Below are 17,775 nucleotides of genomic sequence, written 5' to 3'. Positions count from 1 at the left end.
AGAATCCACATATAAACAAGAGTTGCCGGCATGTTGCACAAGCAGAGTCCTAAAGTCATCAACTCCTGTCTTTATTTGCAGTCTCCCACCATGCCTTCATGTTCCTTAATGTCGTGTTTACTATTGGTGATCTCTCCCTGCTGTTGGATGAGAACTCCAAGCAGGCCCCAAGATGTTTTGCTTACTCTTAGGTAAGGGACAATTCCAGGGCTTTTTAAAGCAGCAAATACTGACTTAATTCAGCAATTAGAAAGTCCAGCCTAAGAGAGCAATCAAAACTCGGATCCCGATAAGATGTCAAACCCTGCAGAGGGCCTGCAGAGGGCTGGGAGCTGACTGTGGAGGACTGGGTGGTGGTCTGATTGGCTTCTCCCAAGTGGGGCTGGACTGTGGGGAGGGAAGAGGGGAAAAGTCTCACTTCAACGGGGATTGTCATTAGCTGGCCTCACCTTTTACTGCCTCTGGTCCTCCATCTCTTGGGGCACTTTCATGAGCAATTCTCAGGTTCCCCACCAGGGGAACAGAACCGCCCTCAGCAGCGCTGTTGGACCCAAGTCAGGGCATCTCTGTTTTGAGGGGTTGCTGGCATTCCTTCTTTAGTCCCAAGCATTTACCTCCAACTTCTTGCTGTGGGGATCTCTCAGCCACTGCAGGAGGCCCTTAGGACAACATCTATGATGACCCAAGCCAGGGTATCTTTCCTTATAGTCCATCTTTACAACACTGCACAGCCCTCACCCCAACAAACCAGGGGTGCTGGCTGGCCCTGCCAAAACAGCAATCTGCTGACCCGGCTTCCAAAGCGGGAGGTCGGTCCAGCTCTCATCCTGTGGGATCCCAGGTGGGAGTCAGGCCTTTCTCCCCCATTATAGGGGTAGTATATGAAGCTCTTTGGGGGCCAAGGAAGCAGGCAATCTTCTGTGCCTCAGGGAATAGAGGGGATGGGCCCATAGCACAGCGTTCTCCAGATAAATCCTCTTCATGGAATCCTCTCTCCTTGCCACCCTCTTGGCCTTTTTTTTTTTTTTTTTTTTTTTTGAGACAGAGTCTCACTTCATCACGCAGGCTGGAGTGCAGTGGTGTGAGCTCAGCTCACTGCAACCTCTGCCTCCTGGGTTCAAGTGATTCTTGTGCCTCAGCCTCCCAAGTAGTTGGGATTACTGGCATATGCGACGATGCCCAGCTAATTTTTGTGTTTTTAGTAGAGCTAGGACTTTGCCATGTTGGCCCAGCTGGTCTCGAACTCCTGACCTCAAGTGATCCACCCACCCTGGCCACCCAAATTGCTGGGATTACAGGTGTGAGCCACCACACCTGGCGCTCTTGGCCCTTTTTTATTCTCTGAGTGGTGAGAAGATTGAACAGTTATGGAGCAGGTTGTCTGAATTTTCCTTTGAAGCAAACATGGAGATTTGACTCCTTAGTCTGGGATTATAAACATACTGTGTTTTGTGCCTCATCAAAGCTTCAATTTAATATCCTGTTACATAAACTTTCCAAATGCTGATTCTTTATTTTTTTCCAGTTTTTAAAAGGAAGATTTATTTAACAAGTTTCACTTAGTACAACGCATCTAAATGGAAATCACAATACAAGGAAAGATTTAAACCAAAGCCTCAGAATTTCATATAAACTACATGACCACACTTCTGAAGTATTGGTATTACATCTTAAAATTGTCCCATATCCTTAAAAAAAAAAGAAAAAAAAAGTGTACACTCACGTGCCTTACAGGATATTAAACCAAAAAGCTAGAATTAACAAACATGCCAAATGTTTTCACTTTGAATCGTAGACACAGCTCCTATATTTGAGTTTTACAGAAAAGCATGTTTCTCAACATGCATCTGAAGTTTTCAGTGTATTTGGGGTATAACAGCAACATTTAACATAAGTGAAACTGCATTAACCTAAATATGCTTACTGCTTAGGTACACTCCTACAACATAACTAACTTGAGGAAAGCTAAAAATTGTTTTAACAGTTATGGTCAATACTGAACTTTGTTATTATGTCCCAGATGAATGTTTCAGTGTTCAAAATTGCTGAGCTTGAAGTTTTACAATAATCTCAACTTCCACTTTACATTAAGCATGAATCATAAGCCTGTAATGCAAAACTGTTAAACTTAACTCTTGTTTTCTTAAAAAAAGGAGAAAGATAAAGAAAGAGAAGCTGACCAAGAGTGATCAGAATCAATTATCTTTCCCATTTACCAATCATACTGGATATACTAGACATCCCTCCCATTCTATTCAGCTCCCACAAATGTACAGCTTTTATATATGGAGTAGCTGTTTGGTGCTCCTTCTCTACCTAAGCAAGGTTTGACTGATAGTCACTGGAGTTTTCCTGCAGAACTTGGTCATTTCCACTCATACTGCTCTGACCACCATAACCACCTCCATAACCACCACTCAACTGCTGGCTAGCAGGACCTCCATAACTAGACTGGTTGGATAAGCGCATCCCTCCCATCATTTGGCTACCATAAGCTCTACCACTTGCCTCTGCTGTAGAATTTAAAACAAGTTCTACATAGCTGTGATCGTAAGCACCCCCACTTGTTCCTGCAGTAGAATTTAAGAAGAGTTCCACATATCTATGTTGCATATTAGCTTTGTCTTTTGCCATAGCTGCCACAGCATCTTCATGAGTAGCAAATTCAACATCTGCCTCACCAGTAACTCTGCCATCGGGTCCAATTTCAATATGTACTCTCATGGGATGAAGAGGTGAGAAGAAATTATAAATATCATTCTCAGTGGCTCTGTAAGGTAACCCCCTCATGTGTACACAGTGCCCTGTGGTGCTCTGGAAACTGGACCCACCATCTCCATATCTATGATCAGACATTCCTCAAAAAAAAATTGAGGTCTCTTCCAAATCTATCAGACCCAAAGCCATATCCATAATTATAGCCACCATAGTCATCATAGCCTCCACGCCCTCCACCATAGGCACCACACCTCATCTTTCAAAACCAGCTCCCCTGCCAATGCTATTATACCCTCTGCCAGCCCCCGGCCTATCATAGGGACCTGGCCGCTGCATAGCCATGAACTTTCGAGGGGGATCATAGTGGGTTTGAACTTCAGCTCGGCTACTCTTGAAGATCTCAATGTACCTGTGCCCTATTCTTTCCTTGTGTTTCTTTAAGGCCTTCTCAGCTATCTCCTGCGAAGCAAACTGCACAAAGGCTTCCCCTGTGCTTCGCCCCTGAAAGTCCACTGGCAGTGTCATCCCATTTGGCACAATTTCCAACCCTGAAAAGAACTGAACAATCTCTTCATTGCTACAGCCAAATGGGAGTCCTCTAAGCCGGACGAAGCCATTGTTGGCAATATCAGGGCTATTCAGACCTGTATGCTTTAACACCTAGTCCATTTCAACACTGTTAGACTTGAATACTTCAGCGTATCTGTGTCCCATGGTTTCTCTGTCCTTCTTCAAAGCCAAGTTCACTTCCTCTTCAGATTCAAGTTCAACAAATGCTTCACCACTCGGTCTGCCTCCTCTGGCGTAGATGAAACGAATACCTGATGTGCCATTTTGGATCTTGCGATCAGAGAAGAAGCGCATCACTTCATCGGCTGAGCAGGACCAGGGTAGGGCACTGACCTTCACCACGAACCCCTCCCTGCCTTCCGTGCTCAGCATCATGGTGACTGTTGGGCTCTTGGTGGCAAGTTTGACTCAATGCAATTTTGGTGCAGCTCTAACAATACCGGGTAATTTTCCTCCTTCTTCCCTCAAACGGCTATATCCAAATGCTGATTCTTACATTCCAATAATTTCAAATTATTTATAACAAAATTAACACATCTCACAGGTATGTTCACGCAGTGGCGCAGTGGCATCAAAATCACTAGGAAAAGGACAAAGCCTCAGACTCAGCCACGAGTGAAAGCATTTTTCTGCAACACTTCTTACAAAATTCAAGGGCCTGAGGAGAGCAGATTCATGAACACACCTCTGCCCTCTGTGGAGAAAGGGGGAGAAGGAGGGGCTGGAAGAGGGTCCTGAGGTCAGTTTAGGTGATTGCAGAGGTGGAAGCGGGGTGAGCAGCAGGGAAATCTTCCTGCTTCCCCAAGTCTTCTGCCCTTCAGCAGAGGCAGCCATGTGGTCAAAGGCATGGATTCCAGGGCTGACCAGACCTAGATTTGAATCCCAGCACTGCTGATGATGAGCTGTGTAACCTTGGGCAAGTATTTCACTCCCTGGAATCTCAGGTTCTGCTTCAGCAAAATGACGGTGTTGTTCACCTCACACTGCGCAGTCACAGTAACGAGGTAAGATCTTCCGTGTAAAGTGACTGTATGGTCCAGCGTGTGGCAAGCTCTCCGTGAGTAACGGCTGTTGCTATTTCAGCTCCACCAGATGCTGTGTCTTATAGTCAACCAGGAGAAGAATTTTGGAGAGAACATGCATGTTAAACCCCCCTGGAAAAAGTCACAGCAAAATCTCTCAAGCCTGAGCTGGAAAAGAAAAGAGTTAGATAAAAGATACTTACTGATCACATCCCAGGTGTCAAGCTGCAACTTTACAAGTCTTTTATTTATTTATTTATTTATTTATTTATTTATTTATTTATTTATGTTTGCTTTTATTTTTTATTGAGACAAGTTCTCACTCTGTCACCCAGGCTGGAGTACAGTGGCAGTCTTGGCTCACTGCAGCCTCGAATTCCCAGGCTCCGGTGATCTTCCCACTTCAGCATCTTGAGAAGCTGGAACCACAGGTGTGTGCCACCATGCCTGGCTAATTATTGTATTTTTTGTATGGTTTTTCCACGTTGCCCAGGCTGGTCTCAAACTCCTAGGCTCAAGTGATTCACCCACTTTGCCCTCCCAAAGTGCTGGAATTACAGGCTTGAGCCACCATGCCTGTGTGTCAAGCTAAAATTTTAGGAGTCTGTTTAAAGAGCACTTTAAAAGAGATTTTTCATTTAACATTTGGAGTAACTCTATGACACTGGAAATTTCACAGGAAGAAATCAGAGCACAGGAATGTTTCCGTTTGGTTTAGGTTTGGATGCCTATGGCAGAAAAACCTAAGGTAATAATAACTAAAATAGGATAGAACTATATTTCTCTTTCATGTGAAAGAAGTTTATGAATAAACAATTCAGAGCTTACACAATTTTATGTAGTGGAAGGACCCGAGCCCTTTTTGCTTTGTCGATCTCAGCTTTAGCTTCTATCTTTTTTTTTTTTTTTTTTTTTTTTTTTTTTTTTTTTTTGAGACTGGGTCGTGCTCTGTCACCAGGCTGGAGTGCAGTGGCATGATCTCGGCTCACTGCAACTTCTGCCTCTCAGGTTCAAGCGATTCTCCTGCCTCAGCCTCCTGAGTAGCTGGTACTACAGGCACATGCCACTACACCCAGCTAATTTTTTTGTAATTTTAGTAGAGATGGGATTTCACCATGTTGGCCAGGATGGTCTTGATCTCCTGACCTCGTGATCCGCCAGCCTCAGCCTCCCAAAGTGCTGGGATTACAAGCGTGAGCCACCATGCCCGGCCTTTAGCTTCTACTTTATGGTCCAATTTCTGCAATCCCCTCCACGTTCCAGCCAGCCGGCAAGAGGAAGGGGCAAAAAAGAGTGCACTCGCTTTTTTCAAGAACAATTCCTGAAAGTCACATACATTGCTTTCACTTATAACTCATCAGCTAAAACTTAGTCACATGGCTAGACCTAGTTGCAAGGGAGGTTGGAAAATGTAGTGTTTATTGTGGGAGGCCATTTACCCCACTAAAAATCAGGGCTTTTGATATCAAGGAAGTAAAGAATGGCTTTGGGACCAAACAACCAGCACTTTCTTTTTTTTTTATTTTTTTTTTGAGACGGAGTCTCGCTCTGTCGCCCGGGCTGGAGTGCAGTGGCCGGATCTCGGCTCACTGCAAGCTCCGCCTCCCGGGTTTACGCCATTCTCCTGCCTCAGCCTCCCGAGTAGCTGGGACTACAGGCGCCCGCCACCTCGCCCGGCTAGTTTTCTGTATTTTTTAGTAGAGACGGGGTTTCACCGTGTCGGCCAGGATGGTCTCGATCTCCTGACCTCGTGATCCGCCCTTCTCGGCCTCCCAAAGTGCTGGGATTACAGGCTTGAGCCACCGCGCCCGGCCACAACCAGCACTTTCTGCTTTAGGCGTGAAATAGTGTGCCCAGAGTTTCTCAGTTGTGCCCTGTCTGCAGAAGGCACTGCCTACCCCCGAGGGAAGCAGTAAGCACAGGGTGGTGGGCCGGAAGGGTGGGATCTCAGCAGAACGTCCACCCTCAAATTTGGGAGGCGGCTCTAGGGTTCCCTGCTGGCTTTACCGCAATTCCAGTTACTTTGCCAGGAGCCTGGAGGACTCAGCTAACTGTCTGAATCTTCACTGCCACCTGGCTTTAGCCAGTGGTCACTGGTAGTGAAGCCTGTCGCAGCCTGCAAGCCAGAGCAGAGAGGAAGAATTTCAAAGTCAGTGTTGAAATCATCAGGAGGAGTAAAAAGTAGAGCCATTTTTGTTTCTTCCCGGGTCCCTGACCCCAGTTTCTCTTTGAGAATGGTGGACTTGTGCAAGTTCAGCTATTTAGTGTGTATCTACTTCATGGAAGACCCCAGACAGGCCCGGGGGATACAGACTTGAGTGGACAGGGTCCTACCTTTCCGCAGCACAGATGTGTACACAGATAACTCTAAGGCAAGGCCCTGGAAAAGGTAAACTGAGGTGGGCATTCAGCATAGGGGGTTGAGGGAACATTCAGGAAACAGAAGGCATTTGAGCTTGGCTTGGAGGAGCAGTTGGAACAGTGCTTAGAGTAACTTAGGGAAATGGTCAAAGGGTACCCCAAAGAAAGAAAAGAAGAGCAGAAAGGGCCTGAGAAAAAGTAATTAATGTAGAACCATTGGAGTTTCTGGAGGCTGTGTGGTGTGTGTGTGTGGTGTGTATGTGCATGTCTTTAGGATGGACGTGGGCATGGAGATGGAGTGGAATGAGATGAGAGAAAAAACTGGGAAAGTAGTTTGAAGTAGCTCGCAGCAGGCTTTACCTATTAGAATAAGAACCCCAGGCTTTATTATGTAGAAAGGAGAAAGTCATCAAAAAATTTTAGAAGGAGGTGACATAATAGGCTTCCCTTTCTGTCCCATATGTGTGTGTGTGTATATATATATATATATATATATATAAAGCAGCAGGCATTCTCTAAGAGGGCCGAACACCAATACCAATACAAGTCACAATAGAGAGGGCTTACTATTAGCATTTTCAGTTTTCCATTTACAGACATTCTATAGTTAGATGATGACAAATTTCCATGGGAAAAGCTCAAAGTGTGGAATGAGCACAGTTCTGTTCCCGTCTGAATAGGTTGTCACCAGCCAAGGTCACTGGGGAGGAGTCTCTAGAGACTTGTCCAGATACAGCTTCTCTCTCTGTGGGTTAGACTTAGCCTGGCTCCCCAGGAGCAGGGCAGCCTCACCTGAATGGTAGCTGAGCAGGGCAGTGAGCAGGGAGGGACAAGAGCTTCCTTTGCCCAAGCCCAGGGCAGTGGAAAACCAGCCTCCTCTCCTGGAGGAAATGAGGAGGTTGAGAGGCGAGAGGGTGGCCCTGGGTGGCGGACAACTGCATCCCTCATGTTCTCTGCCATTTCCACCTACACTGTTCCAGTATCTGAGAAACTTACCAGAACAAGTTCTCCTGTCCATTAAATCACATTTAATCCTCTGAGGAGCCTTAAGAATTGGGAATATGCTACATTTTACTCTGGAAAATACGTTTAGTTTTTTGGTACTCACTGAAAACCTGGTGCATGGGAGACTGAAAAAAAGAAAGTGATGTTTTATGCACATGAAAGCAGCAAGTTATGTCAGTTATTTCGTCTGTTACCAAGGATTTAGGAATTTTAGAGGCTCACTGGGTAAAAGAAGACTTTATTTTCATTTTCTTAGACTGAAACAATGTAGGGTTGTGAGAAGTTTAACTATAAATTTTTTCCATTGTTTAAAGCTGGGACTTTAAACATTGTGCTGAAACTTAGATTTGAGAGATGAGCAGATCCATACAGTAGCATCCCATTTGTCAGGGATCATGAGGGCATGAGGCATTTCAGAGAAATAAAATATTCCAGTATTTAAATCATATCTCTTGAGGGTCTTAATGTTTGTGTCATACATTCTTTGATGTAAGAGTTTCCCAAATCTCCAGCTAACTCACTGCCTTGTGAAACAAGAATGCCGTATCAGATCCCATTCGCCCTGCTGATGTAAGAGCATTTTTATGAAAGCCAGTTATCAGATCATGCCGACGCACTGCCCTCTGAGGCTCCCAAAGCTTGTCGGGTGTTTACCCCTGTCCTCAGCGGACCCATTTGTCATCATCCTATAATTCTGTTAGCCGTAAGAACTCCGGTATATTTTCCTGGGCAAGAATGTTCTGTAAAGTGTGGTATTTCTGTCTGGTGTTGGCATTAGAGGGCCTCCATCCCACTGAGAGCTGGGTTTGCTTAGGCTTGCTTTCATGAGTCTTGCTTGCTTGTAATGTGAAGTCCAAAGATCAGAATTCAAGTTCCATTTCTTTCTCTTCTCCTTGTATGATCTTGGACAAGTTATCAGCTCCTCTGTACCTGGGTTTGCCCACTAACCAACATGGTCATAATAATGCCTAGCCCAGGGCTGAGGATGAAGCCGTACCATAAATACAATGTGTTATACAAATGGTAGTTCATTTCACTGCAAAATACCTGCTCGTGCCCAGCCTCACCTTAGGCATATAGTTGATCAGGAGTGAGTTGTGGAGAGCACTTCTAAGTTTTAAATGACACGGAGGGGGCTGTTTATGTGAAGGGATGACTGTGGCAGATGCAGCAGCCAGGCTCTAAGGGGAAAGGGTCTCCCCTAAATGTCCTATTATGAAACTTGGTGCCCAGGACACTGTGGCGGTTGAGAATCAGGGTTCAGCAGAATACGCAAATTGCCTTTCTCTTCATCAGGACACAAAGAAAGAAATGAGCCCCCAAAATATCTCTCAGAAGTGATAAACACAGGTTTATCATTTCCATTATCCTTGACATTTTTCAGGGGTTAAATGTCTCTGGCTGGGGCATGTTATTATTTGAGTATTACTAGCCCTTTAAGAGCCCCGACACCTCTGGAAAGCAGCCCATGGAGCTGCTTCAGCGCCGAGTAGGTCTGAGCTACAAGAGGGTGACCGCTAATCCTAATTCTAACCTCAACCTGAATTTATGAGGTCCTGCTGGCACGCAGAGGGAGGACCGGAGGGGCCAGTCAGGTTCGTCAGCTGGCCCAGTGGTATAAGGAGCTGTTGGATTGGGGTTTGTCGCATCGACTGGGACCCTGCCCAAAGTCGAGACTTTGCAAGATTCCCCTGTTTTGCACCGCCCTGTGGTAGTAGCCACATCCTTACTGTGTAAATTCAGGTTTAACCACAGAACAACCAGCGTATGCCTTGTTAGATGAGGAGGAGCTTAGACCACTGAAGAGTACTTTCTTTCAATAAGGAGAGACAACTTCAAAAAAATTGTTTTTCGGAGTGCCCAAAATTTCAGACGAGGACACTTTGAAGATTTTGAGTCTTGCAAGCTGTGTGATTAAAATGATCAAGTGATTAAAATGCTGTTTTAATGCTATTATAAAACGGTATTTTAGTTTGGACACATTCTTAGAAAAACTCAGACTCCTTCCGCAGAAAAACTGACACAGCAATTTGTAGAGGGCAGTCACAGGTGTTTCATGAACTGAATCACTACGTGGGGGATTTTTAAAAGCTGGATTGAGGGAACAGCGGATGGTAGAATGAATCCTTTATCTTGAAGATATAGCAAAAGTAAATACAAATTATATAGCCTGTAAGATTAATGCTTTTGAATCATAAAAAATAAACACAAAATTCTTGTGGCTTGAGTTGCATAAAGATAAGCAATTCAAAGTCCATATCTTTAATGATAGCCTTTTTTCTGTCATAAGTAAAGACTGTGTCAAGGAATTAATGCAAACACATTTCTGCCCACCATCCTTATATTTCCCCTTTCTTGCTAAAATTACCTACTTCACAGGATGTGAGAATTAAATGAGATATGTGTCACTGTGTTTAGCACCAAAGAAACACTAAATAAGTAGTGTCAAGTTAAAATCTGAATAATGCTTTTCTTCTTCTCCCTGTCTTCCTTATCCTTTCCCCATCCTTGCCTGCTTTCTTGGTGTTTACTGAGAACTGACTGTGTCCCCTGGACTGGCGCAGAGGTGGCCTGGCTCTCCAGGAGCTTTGCTTATTCACTTACTCAACCAGTATTTATTGAACTCCAACTTGTACCAGACTGTCTTCCAGCCTTGAAGACTCAGTGATGAGGATGAAAAACTCCCTGTTTACATCCAAGGGTTAATACACCAATACATTAATCAATCCATAGTGTAACTTTGAGTACTATTAAGTGCTTCAAAGAAAGACAAAGAAGCCTAAAGGGATGGAGAATGGTGGGAGTGAGTTGGAGGCTATTTCATATGGAAACATCAAGAAAGCCTCTCTGGAGAAGGTGGCATTTGGGCAGAGTCCTGTATGAGGTGAGGAGGAGGCCCACGGGAGGATTCAGGCAGAGGATGGGGCAGGAACAGAGGAAACAGCATGTGCAAAGGCCCTGAGGTGAGCGCAAGCTTGGCATGGTCTCAGGAAAACAAAAAGATCAGGAGGGTGTGGTCTCAGGAAAACAAAAAGATCAGGAGGGTATGGTCTCAGGAAAACAAAAAGATCAGGAGGGTATGGTCTCAGGAAAACAAAAAGATACTGAGCTGGGAGAAGGTTATCACACAGGAGCCTGGAGGCATGGGGTCGGGGAAGATCACATAGAGCCTCATGGGGCATGCTGTGAAATTTGTTCAGATTGTATTCTAGGATTGATGGGAAGCTATTGGAGGGTTTTGAGTCATTACATTGTTTATGTGCTTTGAAAGGATCACTTTAGCCACTGGAGAATACAGAAGGGCAAGAGCAGAGGCCCCAACCAGAAGGCTAGTATAGCGATGGAGAAGCAGTGTAACAGTGGGGAAGGCTCCAGGGCCAGACTGCCAGGGTTTGAAGCATGTCTCTGCCATTGATGAGCAGCATGAGCATGGACAAGTTAAATAACTCCCCTGCACTTTACTTCTCTCATCTATAAAATGGAGATGATAACAGGGTTACCACACTGTACAACTCCAGAATCTCCCCCTGCAGTCCAACGAGTACAGCATGAACAGTGCCACTCAGAGCTGTGCAATGCAGCGGTCTCCATCATGAGCCCTACCTTGTGTTACCGTGAAGATTAAGGCATAACACACATGTAAAGTGTTTAGAACAATGCCTGGTACCCAAGAATAGCTCAAAAATATTTGTTATTGTTTGTAGCTGAGGTGAGAGATGATGGTAAGTGGATTAAAATTGTTACAGTGGGGGTGGTGAAAACTGATAAAATTTGAAATGAAATTTGAAGGAGCTTGTGCTGCTTCCCAGGGCGCAACCACGAACTCAGAAACACATCCTTGCCAGGACTTCTAGGTGGGTTTCCTAGTATGATTCTATTTTGGAGCTGAATTTCTCAGAATCTTCCTTACCAGGATGTTTTCCACCTAAAACGATGAGTGGATGTATGTAGTACATATGTTATAGAGTGATTATGAGAGTTAAACAAGATCTTACATGTAAACACCCTACTTAGTGCCTAGGACGTCATAAGTTTCAGTGACAGTTAGCTATCATCATCATCATCATCTGAGCAGCTCAACATTTCTGCTTAATGCAGGCACATACCTACAACTCCACAGAAGAGAGATCGCAGCAGTTTCCCCTTGTGAGGAGAGCTAAAGAGAACAGAAGCATTTGGGAATGAAGGTCCTGAGGCCACAGTGTCCCTAAGGAGGCCCATTGTTGTGCCCTCAGACACCCTCCATGGCCCTCAAAAGGCTTGGATAAGAACGAGCCCAACCAGGAAGAGAAGCACTGGAACCTAAATGAAGGCATAAGATTTAAAAGGCATGATTCACCTTTATTTCATTGGGTTTACCACATATAGAGCCCAAGTCAACCATTTAAAGTTATGAAATTTATGTTCTGTTCCTTTTCCTTACTCGCTTGGCCCTAATGAACCTCAAACACGAGTACTGGAGGTGGTAAGGGGACCCTGGCAGGCCCAAGAGATGCAGACACCCAACTCCTCCCAGGCCTTCCTCAACACCACCCCTCTCTGCTCTGCCCCCCCGAAGCCATAGGTACTGGTCACATTGCTGTCTGACTACTCACAACACCACGAGGTAGCATCCCTGTTTTATTTGTTCTTGGATGTATGAGTCATATAATTCCTTCTTCAAAAGTCGTGAAGGTGAGACTCCAGCAAATAACTCCACATAAAAAGAGAGCGCCATTTTCTCAGCCTCAGGCTTGGTAATGATTCCTGCTGTGAACCAGTCATTATGGAAATGACTCAGTCTTTCTCTCCTATGTTAATAAGATTTTACTGTCTTTGGTCCTGACACAAACTGGCTGAGAGCAATAAAGTTGTACCAGAGTGTGTCACTATGTAACTTTTCTTAACTTACCCAAATACCATGTAGACAGGAGCCATTCCAGCCCATCGCCTTCCTTCCGAGTTGGCTGTATTCTTAGGCCGGTTCTCACAATGGGTATCTGCTAATCTCTTTCCTTACCTGCCAGGAAGTTGAGGCCAAAGTTCTCTTTTCTCTCTAAAGGCTAATCAAGCTGTAAAGATGGTTAGTGGGCTGAGCTCAAAATAGGGCACCTGAGCTCGCTTTGCATCTCTAACATCCATATCACTAAGCTTCTTCCTGGGGGTCCCAGTGTGAGAACTGACCCAGGCCCAGATGGCAAACAAAAGCTATTAGGGTGACTGTGGGAGCTTCTGTGTCTTTTTCTTGGTTGAAATTATCCTTCTGGAGTACATCTGGAGATCCTGGCCATTTAGAAGCCATGCAGGAGCTATTCATTTATTTGACAGACATTATTGATCGTCCACCTAGTGCTAAACAGCACTAGGTATTGAGGACAGAGAGACAAAAGGCACAGCTCCTAGTGTCAGTGACCTCAAGGTGTCGTGTAGGGGACTGATGAGAAAATGAACAATGTGAGTAGTTTGATTAGTGCTATAAAATATTGTGGGAGCTACAGAGGGATTCAAGGAGTACTGATCACACTGGTGGTCAAGAAAGATTTCCTAAAGGAAAACACACTTACATGACCCAAAGGATGCACCAGCACCCTCTAATCAGAGAAGGGCGAGGAAGGAAGCAGAGGGACATTTCTAAAGAGAGAAGGAACAGCACATGCAACAAAGCTGGCTAGCTGTTACCACTAACATCCATTTCCTCCTTCCTGGTCAAATAGCTAGATGATACCTCCCAACCTCCCTTTCGGTTGAGGATGCTACGAGACTGCGTTCTGGCCAATGGGAGGTGTGCAGAGATGCTGGGTGTTCTGGCCCACAGGATCCTCTCATGTGTTCTCCATGTGCTTCCCTACCTCAGGTAATTGGGAACAGATAGAAATCAGATCACAAAGGGCTTGTGTGCTGCCTGAAGGAACTCCATATTACAGTGCAGGTAAGAAGCAAACGAACATAGCAAAGTGACCATACTCAGTGTTTAGAAAAATGGAGGTGGCAGGATATTAGGGACAAGGCTAAACTTTACCTGAGCTTAAGAAGTCCCCTACCTTTTTGTTTTCCAAAACACCCCCATCCTTTTTTGTTCCATGGCAAAATCGCAAAGGACCATCCTGCCCTCCAATATGTCAAGTAAGACCTGCCTCCATCCTTTCTAGAGATTCCTGTGAGACTCCCTGGTTTACCTGCCTGTATAAAGCCCCAGGGCCCCTTCATTTTCTTTGAGACATTCCCCTTTCATGAACATTCTCCCTATTGCAATACCCTGAACAAAACCATCTCCTTGATGGCCTGGTGCATTTTGTCTTTCACATGAGCACTGGATGAGGAGTCAAATCTTCTAAGTGAAGCTCTGCTTCTACTTGAGAGTAGACTTCCACCTTGCTTTATTTAGCTTTGTTCTTTTTGGGACAAGGTCTTGCTCTGTCACCCAGGCTGGAGTGCAGTTTCGTGATCATGACTCACTGAAGCCTCAGGCTCAGGTGATCCTCCCACCTCAGCCTCCTGAGTAGCTGGGACTACAGGCACGTACCACCATGCCTGGCTAATAATTTTTTTTAAAAAATTTTCATAGAGACAGGGTCTCGCTATGTTGCCCAGGCTGATCTTGAACTCTTGGGCTCAAGCAATTTGCCCGTCTTATCCTCCCAAAGTGCTGGGATTACAGGTGTGACCCCCAACATCCTTAGCCTCTGCTTTATTTTTCTTCAACATATCTTATTGCATATTAGTTATCATCAGTCCTCCATTAGAATATAAACTCCCTGAGAAACAGGCTTGTCTTCCTGACCACTGTATGTCCAGGGCCCAGCACAACTCCTGGCACGTAGCAGGTCGTCAATTATTAGGACAAATCATGGCTCGGTGACCTGATCCCAGACCATCTGAGCTTTCTACCACCCTCCCTCGGCACCTCTGACCTTTCTTGCTCTCTACTGTTTCTCTCCCTCTTTCTCCATGCCCCTCTCTGTCTCTTTTGCTCTAATCTCTCTCTGTCTTCCTCTTTGTGGATCTCTTTCTTAATCCCTCCCTTCTTGCTTTCCCCTCTCTCCTCCTTGGGCGTTGGGCCTACTGTTCTCTCGTAGCCCTTCAGCTCCTACTTTTCAGCCAGATTGTTTATTGGGAGGATATGGACCCAGGTGACAGAGCACCAGCTGTGGAATAAGGAATGACCCAACCACGTCTGTGTTTGTGTCTGTTGAGTCATACAACTTTAGCAGCTTCGGACATTCGTCTGCTCACAGGCTGCTTGAAAGTTAAAGATTTACCCAGAACTGGCCAAGTCCATGTTTTGGTAACAATCAACAAAGTGATCTATAAGCCTTGCTCCAAGCAGATTGCTGAGTGCTGAGAAGGAAAACAGAACCCAGGTGAGGCCCCTGCCTTCCAGGAGCTTCCAGTCTAGTTAGCCAAGGATGTGAGGCCCACACACAGTCCTACAGGAAACAGAGAACAAAGACAGGTAGAATTCGGGGTGTAGGCTGTGTAAACCAATGGGGTCTGGAAAGGATTGGCCATTGCTAACTTTGGAACTTTGAGACAAGTGGTCTATGTGTGAATGATGAAGCAGGGATCAGGGGTTCGACCGCAGACAGGAAAGCAAGAAGTGAGGATCAGTGAGTTGCAGTGTCCTGTCGGTAACTCCTTCGGCCACTGTGCCCCAAGCTTGCCTCAGGGGGCTCCTCTCTTATCAAGGCCCCACACTGTGTCCTTCTCATCCCATCATCAGACTGAGTTAAGGTGCAGGACTCAGTGAATGGAGATTTCCTCAGAACACAGAGTTAGAGCTGATGAGCTGGGCAGCCAGGCGTGGCTGCACCGAGGGGCACCAGCAGTTGCGTCCTGCAGCGGCAGGCCTGCTCTGAGTTTCTTCACGTGGAGACTGCATCTCAGTGCATCTGGAGTGAACTCTCTAGTTTCTCAATAGCTATCCGCTGAATTGATTGAGATACTAGGAAACTGTCTGAAAATCGTGATGAATAAACCCTGCAGTATGGCTGATGCCTTGTCCTCTGCAGGCTCAAAAAGTTGCCCACAAGGAAGTACAGCTCTGAGACACGCTGGGGGGTGGGCGGCCAAGTTGAGCTGAGAGCAGAAAACAGAGGGGAGTGACTTCGTGCTGGTTGTGGAAACTCCGGGCTGATGGCAATCCATCCAGTGTGAAACTTGTTTATACTGACACAGAGCTGAAGGGCACTTGGCATTCCTTTAGTTGCTGCTTTTATAAACAGAGGGGCCTGAAACTTCCTGGGAAAAGCTGGGAGCGTCGTATGGCCCTAAGGTGGCTCTTTGTGGTGCTATGACTCTGGGGGGGCAGAGAAGGGAATGCATATTTTCTTGGCTCATTTATAAATGTGGTGGGGGAGGTGGCAGTAATGAGTAAACTGAGTAAATGTTCTCCCCAGAGGATGATTCTTGGAGCGAAAAAGGATTTGAGGGAGGAAGGAAGCGATTAGCAGAAAGGGGCGTGGGAGTGCGTACTGGGCATCTCCCAAGTTCCTTCAGGAGGCAAGCTCTCATCTTACAGTCTTGTTGACTCCTGTCTTTGCTCCCATCTGACCTGGCCCAAAATACACACCGAAAATCAAATCCCGCCAGGAAGGCCGATTCGTTTAGTCACCCCTTCCTTATCGCTGACGGTCTCCTTGCTCACATTTCACTCCCATTGCTGACTCACAGGTTTGTCTCAAAAACTGTAGTTTTTGCACCTTGGGAAGATAATTTTGTAACCCTCTACCTGCTGTCTAGGTCTGGCCTGTGTGCTGTTTGAATTGGTGTGTCTATGACAGAGATACCAACAACATTTGAAGCCAAAGTTCATGGCCCGGGTTAATGGATATTTAGGGCAAAGGCCCCAGTTCCATTTTCAGATCGCCCTCCCCCACCAATTAGGATATTTAGGAAATATTTAAATGGCAACACAGCAATGATTAACTCGATTTACTTCTGTTTCTTTATTTTAAAAAATAGTATTATCCAGGTTTCACATTTCAGTATTAAGATGCCTTAAGTTATTGAAATTTCAATGGTAATAAAGCAATAAAATAAGTCCTGGAGGCACGGGAGTGAGAAAGGGCTAATATCTCTAATGTTTGTTGACCATTCATCTGCGCTGCCGGGCCTCATGAGTGCTTTGCACATGACATCTTAATCCACCTAGAAATGGGGTGTCAAGAAAGTGTGATTTACTCACATTTCAGCTGAAGGAAATGCAGCTAAGTGGCATGTGCAAGTTCACACAGCCAATAAAAAAACGCAGTCAGGACCAGAAGCCACATTTGCAGGACTTCAAAGCCAAGGTTCTTCCCACCACAAAACCAGGATGCCTTCCTCTGCCACTGGAGTCCGCTGGACCAACCAGCAGCACAGGCAATGGCTATTGCTTTTGGTTATAGCATCAATGCAATATATCTAAGTCTGTTTGTTTGTTTGTTTGTTTGTTTTTGAGACAGAGTCTCACTCTGTTGCCCAGGCTGGAGTGCAGTGGTGCGATCTTGGCTCACTGCAACCTCCACCTCCCAGGTTCAAGAAATTTTCCTGCCTCAGCCTCTGCAGAAGCTGGGACTACAGTTGTGTGCCACCACATCCAGCTAATTTTTTTTTCTATTTTTTAGTGGAGACGAAGTTTCACCATGTTGACCAGGCTGGTGTCAAACTCCTGACCTCGTGATCTGCCCACCTCAGCCTCCCAAAGTGCTGGGATTACAGGTGTGAGCCACCATGCCTGGCCCAATCTATCTAAGTTTTTCTGTGGAAAAGTAGAAATATCTGCTTAACAATAAAATACCTTTTAGATAAAATTGCATTATGGTTTTCAAACTTCTTGAATCCATATTATTTATTTCTTACCACAATCCTACAGTGTAGGTATCATTATTAGGGATTACAGGGAGCATCTGCTATTTTTACCAGCCCAGCATCCACTTCCTTTTCTTCTGGCACCAACAGATCACCACCCTTAGAGGATCACTCTTCCTCCATCCTCAGTCCATGTGACTTGCCTAGGGCTGATCCCAGTGACTGGCTCTAGGAGTCTAGACCCAAACCTGGCCAGCGAGGGCACTGATCTCTGATTGGTTTAGGGGTGAGCATGGCCATGTTGACCAATCAGAGGAAATGAGCATCAGCC

The 17,775-nt window shown here is 45.5% G+C and overlaps 1 pseudogene; it reads right to left on the bottom strand.

Moving 5' to 3' along the window:
• Positions 1 to 1,507: 1,507 nt before the first annotated feature.
• LOC102128355 (heterogeneous nuclear ribonucleoprotein H2-like) lies at positions 1,508 to 3,764 on the bottom strand (annotated as a pseudogene).
• Between the last annotated feature and the right edge of the window lie 14,011 nt (positions 3,765 to 17,775).

The sequence above is a fragment of the Macaca fascicularis genome, chromosome 1 (assembly GCF_037993035.2).
Source record: "Macaca fascicularis isolate 582-1 chromosome 1, T2T-MFA8v1.1".
NCBI lineage: Eukaryota > Metazoa > Chordata > Mammalia > Primates > Cercopithecidae > Macaca > Macaca fascicularis.
Note: the sequence above shows the minus strand (reverse complement) of the source record. Positions and strands in the feature narration are given on the sequence as shown.